Here is a 6,254-nt window from a genome sequence, read left to right as displayed (position 1 = left end):
TTTTTTCGATTTTTCGGGTAATTCGGTAAACGGATACGGTGGCATCACAATCCAATGATCTACAAAAATTTCGTTAACCCCGATGAGCGCAACTTCCTTCGGTATAAAGTTTCCCTCGATGTCACTTTGATCCCTCGATGAAACTTTGTATATCTACGATTATATCCATGATGTAAAATATACTTTTTTTCCGAAGCGGTAGTTCATGTGTCGAGTAAAACTGAAGCTGTTTTCTGTTGTAGTTCGAGTAAATATAAGGAGTGACCACAGTGGAGGGAAGGTTTCCCACTATATTGTCTTCATCCGCTAAAATCTACAATGGCTTGACGCGAAGAGTCGATTTCCATCACGTTTTCGAATTCTGCGTAAAGAATACAATTAATCGTTACTGTAATCGTTACTGTATCGCCTTTTCGAATCGTACCTCTAATCGTAACTTCCATGTCTGACAAGATTCCAATGTCCTGCGCAATTTGCCGATAGATCGGGAGTGAGAGCGAAAGTGAAAAGCGTGAATCCATCGGCATAATCTTCTCTGCTTATGGAATTCCTTCGTTTAGAAAATGGATGCCAGTTCCCGAGAAGAGGATGTTATAAGTCTTGATGTAGAGCGGCTCGTTTTTTGAAAAATTTGGTTGCAGCGGTCTGTTCGAAATTTGCACGCCATCGGCATATAACGAGAAGAAATTTATACCGCAATTTTTTAAATTAAATGGATTTAGCTTTCTGTCGTCGTTAAACGTTTTGTTATCGACGAATCCGACTATTACGCGTTTTGGAAGTTGGCCGAGTATCGCGTTATCAATTCGATTCTCCTACCACTCTTGCGTGAATCGTGAACGTTTTAACTTCGACTCGTGTCAGAGGATACTTGGCGATTGTTTTACTCAACATTCTCGCATGATCGAGTAACACTCCAGGGCTTATTTTTGCTCTTCTTATGAGCAAACCAGCATCTAGAATACGTATTTTCGACGTTGAGTTGGCTTCCATGAGACAAAACGCATCTCTCAAGCGAACGAGTCTCATTCTAACCTCTACCCCATTAATTAAAAATTTATCCTGATTAAAGACGTCGCAGTGAAGATGGCCTATTAGATCCAGCGAACGTCCTCCTTGGACGTATCGGGCGCGTCTTACGAGAACTTGATTTGGGGTTCCCGATTCTAATAGCGCGTAACATAGTAAGTCAATTTAAATAAAATGGTTATACTATTATTTTGAGTAAATTGGTTTAGTTTTGTTAAATAAAGGTAGTATGTGAGTAGTATATATATTTAATTGATTAATTTACTTTTAATTTTAATTTTATTTGGTGAAATAATTAATTTAAGTTAATGAAATAAATTTGTTTTAGATATAATTTATTTAATGGAAAATTTGTTGAAAAACTAGGATTAGATACCCTATTATTTAAACTAAAGATTATGGAACTGGTGATTAAATGTATAATCATTAAAATTAATAAATTTGGCGGTATTATAATTAATTAGAGGAACTTGTTGTATAAATTGATAATCCACGATAGGATGAACCTATTTATAAATTTATATATTGTTGTTTTAAAATTATATTAGATTAATAATTAAAAAATTTTGATATAAGATTTTAATTCAAATCAAAATGTAGTTTGGATAGAGCTTAAAATGAGTTACAGTATAGTGTATTTTGCGAATATTAGTTTTTAATAATTAATTGAAGAGGAATTTAATTGTAAATTAATATAATTTTATTAATTGATAAGTGATTTATAATGTGTACAAATTGCCCGTCATTCTCATGAATATATGAGTGAGAGAAGTCGTAACATAGTAAATATATTGGAAAATGTATTTAGATAAAATTTTATTGGAAGAAAGTTATTTGAATGTTGAAAAATTTCAAGAGATTAAATTTTTTATTCTAAATTTAAAAATTAATTATTTTGAGGTTGTGTTTACGAATTGTAAGTAAATAAAATTATATTTTTTGAAGTAAGTTGTAGTAGAAGATGAAGAAGTAATTTTTTTAATTATAAAATTAAGTAATGTAAATAAAAATATTTTAATGTTAATAAAGATAATTTTATTTATTTTACCTTTTGTATCAGGGATTAATAATTTATATTTTTATTATTTATAAAAATATTCTCGAATTTAAAAAAGCTAGAAAAGATATGATAGTTAATGTGAAATAATTATTATTAATAACTTTTTAGAGAAGAGATTTTAGTCAATTTTAAAGTAAGATTTGGGGTTCCCGATTCTATATGATCGGGCTCGTTCGTGTCCTAGAGAGAAAAAGTCAGATGGGAAGTTTTTGCCGGTGAAAAATAATTTAACAATGCTTCGATGTACGCGCGATACGTGTAGGCGTTGTTCGGGGGTGATACGAGTTTTTGATTGAAGTACACATCGATGTGATTGAACATCGAATGTAGTAGATGATTTACAGGACCTACTTTGAGCCTACTTTGTTTCCTCCTGTCGCTGTTCTAGGGCCGGGTAAATTTTTCACTCGTACGCGAAGGCTTAGCATGGTATGCGTGAGATCTAGATAATCTTCTCCGTGTCCGGGACGACGAATTCGTGGTCCCGGACACGGAGAATAGGTGCGTCGTCCGCGAGCGAAGTTATCGGTTTGTAATAAATCCATTGTGAACTCTCGATACTCGTTTAAGTAGGCGATAAACTGAAAAGATCCAGCTTACTCTTTAAACACTCGCTCGAGTGAGAGAAAAGACATATTTCTCAAACTTACGATTCACACTCGCGTCAGTTAAGCGAATATATCGGATACGGTGCGCTTTTTCCCACTATTTCGTCGATGTTTCGCCGGCTTTTTAGTTTTTTTCGCTGCTGCTTTCCTTTTCGATGATTTTTTTATTCATTTTTTTCACGCCGATTTTCGATGATTTCTTTTTTTTACCGACTCGTCTACGTTTACGAACAGAGCTTCTCCCGGATTTACCGGCGCGCGCGTCGTGCCCTCCAAAAGGAAACTGAGCCACGCGCATTTTTGCGGATGTTTTATATCCCGATCCCTTCATTAATTTGCTTATATTTTCTCTGGTTTTTCTCTTGAGATTTCTACCTGATTCCTTGAGTCATGTTTTGAGAGCTTCCTTGAACGGAATATTGTTTTCAACATCCTCTATCACACCAATTCCGGCGCGTAAAGCTTCTTTCTCGAGTGCACGTATTTCCCTGCTTAGATAAGGAAGTGCCTTTCTAAATAATCCGAGGAAACTCCCGATCCCGTTTGATCACGTTGATAGGCTGAACCGACGAAAATTTGAGAAATTCCTCCTCCCGTACCTCCACTGTTTTGCCTTTTGTAATACTCGTCATATTTCCATGGGGTTAGTTTCTCAAAGCTCCGAGACTTTCCACCGCAAATGGTAATTAACGGACACTAAAGTGTAATGTCGCTATCAGCGTTCCGGATTCGAATGGTATTTTTTCTCCACGATTATCTTTTATATCTATTTCAATTTTACGGAATTTCGTTTGACGCAATGGAGTATATTGCAGAGTGGTGTCACGTCCCAGCGAAAGTACCTCTAATCATGTTCAGTGTAAATTTTTCAAAATTTTTAATTATTTATGACTAACTGTGTTAGGAGATAGCACCGTCAAACCTTTCCTATACATTTAATAAAAGAATATACCGCTTAAAATTATTTAAAGATTTATACAAAATGGCCGCTCCTTACCATAACTTTATAGCGCTACTACAGCCTTAATGTTCCTAGTAAATTTTCCCTAGAACTTCACTAACAAAACACAGAACATACCAAAATCACTTCTCCAGACTGTTCAGTAAAATAACAAAGAAAATAGAGCTTAATATCGCATTCTTATCTAAGCATTTCAACATTAACAACAAAATCTTAACAAATTAATATAAAATAGTAATTAATGAATAAAAAACAAATGTAGGAAATATAACCTCGCCCACGTAATGCACGAAAACTATAACAAAACAATTATCGGTACATTGTAATGTAAGGAAGTCACTAAGAAGTCCCTAGGACAACTGATGGATGGCGCCATGAGTACTGTTCAGTAACCAAAAGAGCGCCTCTCGATCGAACACGACACGAGTGAGTGACACTAGGAAAGGACCAATCAGACAAGGGCTGATGCAATCTTTGTTAACTTTGAAATCACGAACGTGCTCCGATGCGCGGAGCAGCGAGCGACGGGGACTCTCTCCTTAGTCGGCGAATGAGACGGACGTGTCATCCGCGAGAGTTCAAGTCGAATAGTCGAAAGTAGTTGTACTGAATATAGTCAAGATATCGTTACAGGCGATATCTATTAAATCGTTGTATTACGTTGTAGACTCAGTGAAAATATAGATAAACCGCATTCTATAAAAGTTGTGGAAAAGTTATTAAGCCTGCTCCATTATTCAATACGTGCCGGTGACCTCTCTCAGTGCGTGTATTAAATCATAGACAATAAATAGAAAACGGACATTAATACCTGACAAAACGGTTACTTTATTTAAATTTAAAAAGTACAAGAATCTTACAGTAATATCTTTATTAACAATTAATAAACAAAATCATATAATTATATAAATAACAAAATACCAACCAATTTCTTTATATCGTCAAATATAACTTCAAAAACTAAGAAACCTTTGTATATCAAACCTTTCACTTTTGTTCCATTTTAATAATAAATATAACAGTTAATAACAAAATTGATAACAATAGAAAAGATATGAATAAGGAATAAAAGTCATAATGACAATATAACAAAATCCATGACAAAACATTTATTCAATAGTTCACCTGAATATCCTTATTTCAAGAATAAATTTTGTTGATGTTCTTATATGGATATATTTTCTCTGTATAAATACATTCTCCATCCAAAATCCTTTCGAAAACATAAATATAGTTTGTGGTTACGATTCTTAATTCTCAAGATATAAACAAAATTAAGGGTATATGAAAGCACACACACACACATACACAGACACATATATATATATATATATATATATATATACGTATATTTCCTTATAAGATAGTTTTCTTTATGAAATTATATAAACAATCCCGATAGAAACATAGTTTATCTCAGAAAAGAAATTCTACGATTTAAATTTCGTTTAATAAAATTTATAAATAAATAAATTATTATATTAACAAATAATTATTTTGAAAGATTTGGACAACACACAGGAAATCCTGCAACTTACCTCATTACACATACCTACCTAACTCGCACCGTTTAGAAGATATTTAAACAATTATAAACTTGCTTACATACACTTACCTCAAAAACTCAAATCAATACAGCAGGCAAATCTCCGTATATAAACCAGTTCAACTTCTAGAAACCTTCATCCTAGACTTATATTTATAATTGTTACTTCCCATTTTTCATTAACACTAATCCTATGGCTATGACAAAAATCTTGAATATTAATATGCATGGAAAACTAACGATTCAACCAATCACAATCAGAGCCATTTTGTACCTGAAAACATTTAATAAATAATGTATTACAAATGTAAAAAGAGTTATACTGATATATTTTAGATATACTAATTATACGATGTAATCATTATTATTATAAAAATTGTAAAGTATATTTAAAACGATATTGCGATGATTAATATTTATTATAAAAGCTTAAATTCAAGCAAACTATATGTTTGTTAATTATAAGAAAGGAATTATTATAACGAAGTATAACTCTTTGAAAACAAAAATAGGTCGACCGAATAGTCATAAGTATGACTCATGGTCAGGTTGTAAGCAAAAATAAGCCAACGTTAAATGTCAAGGGCGCCATAATATTTTAGTACCACGAGTCATCGCTGACTCATAGCAAATGTAGGCTAAGTCGACCAATAGAAAACTATGTCAAGAACAACTAGGAGGTCTTAAACCCGTGAATCATAGCTGACTCATAATGAAAGTAGACTAACATAGGCTTTATTCAGACCTGTAGAATCATAACATTGGAATTTAGGTCACCCCTACTTCCATGTTTTGGCAACATATAAAAACCTCAAGCGACGATACCTTTGCGCATTTCCCATTTCGCACTTACGATTCACACTTACGATTCGCACTCACGTTTCCACGGACACTTACATTTTTGCACTTGTACTTCCAGTCGTACTCGCTAAATAAATATATATATATATATATATATATATATATATATTTATATATATATATTGTGACGGCCACCGCCACTCCGGCCCTGCACCGAGCGCGTCGGCGCGCGCCGCCGCGCTGCCACGC

The sequence above is a fragment of the Pogonomyrmex barbatus genome, unplaced genomic scaffold (assembly GCF_055798465.1).
Source record: "Pogonomyrmex barbatus isolate J1 unplaced genomic scaffold, ASM5579846v1 scaffold16, whole genome shotgun sequence".
Taxonomy (NCBI): Eukaryota; Metazoa; Arthropoda; class Insecta; order Hymenoptera; family Formicidae; genus Pogonomyrmex; species Pogonomyrmex barbatus.
The sequence above is the reverse complement of the archived record's forward strand: the minus strand, read 5'-3'. Positions refer to the sequence as shown.